Below are 1,088 nucleotides of genomic sequence, written 5' to 3' on the forward strand. Positions count from 1 at the left end.
GAGAGGGAGAGGGAGAGAGAGAGAGAGAGAGAGAGAGAGAGAGAGAGAGAGAGAGAGAGAGAGAGATTCTGATAACTCAATTCCAATATAATTGGTTTCCTTTGTAATCCTATGTATTTTATTTTATACATTTAAAGATGTCATTCTTAGAAAGAATTGAAAGGTGCCACTAGACTTCCAAATGGGTCCAGGTTAAGAACCCCAGCTCTAAGGCAATGGTGCCTAATCTGACCAAGGTAGGAGTCAGAATTTATCAGCACTGCTGACAGAGCAAGATCATTATTTTCCTCTCCAAACAATAGAGTTGTTTGTTGTTGCTAAGTCATTTCTTTCAATCACATCCCACTCTTTTGTGACCTCCTTTTGCTCAAGCAGTTTGCCATTTCCTTCTCCAGCTCATTTTACAGATGAAGAAACTGAGGCAAACAGGTTTAAGTGACTTGCCCAGAGCTACATAACTAGTAAGTGTCTGACGCCAGATTTGAACTCAGTAAGATAAGTCTTCTTGATCCCAAGGTTCAGCACTCTATCCACTGAGCCACCTAGCTGCCCAAAGAGTTGTTACTATGAAGATATTTGTCTCTATTGAAGGTTAACTAGAGAACCCTACTGAATCTCTGGGCTGATCTCTGGTTATGCCAACTTTGGATTTGAGACAATGGGATCTCCCGCCACCATTGGAATTTGGGGCTGATCCAAGATTCACTAACATCCTTCTCCACTGGCAACACCAGGTGCTTTAGGGCTTGTCTAGCCAAGATCTGGCAGGTCCTACCATGATAGAAAGGGTCTGAATACAGGACTAGTGAAAGCTTGTACATCTCTGATCTAGATGAAGTTTGGAGAAGCTCATCCTTGGGTTGACCACAGGACAATACTTTTTTTTTAAGCCAGAGCAACTCTACAAGACTGTCAACTAGGCTAAAGTGGGCTTCAGATCTGTAGAGGAAGGAGCCCCGTCAGACAAATCAGAGATTCTTAAAGGGTTGAAATATCCATGAAGGAGATGGTGGGCTCTGTTCTACAGGACTGAAACTCTAGCTTCCAGGATGGGTCACAAGAGAAGGCAGGAGCTGGACATCTTAAAT

The sequence above is a fragment of the Gracilinanus agilis genome, chromosome 4 (assembly GCF_016433145.1).
Source record: "Gracilinanus agilis isolate LMUSP501 chromosome 4, AgileGrace, whole genome shotgun sequence".
Classification (NCBI taxonomy): Eukaryota; Metazoa; Chordata; class Mammalia; order Didelphimorphia; family Didelphidae; genus Gracilinanus; species Gracilinanus agilis.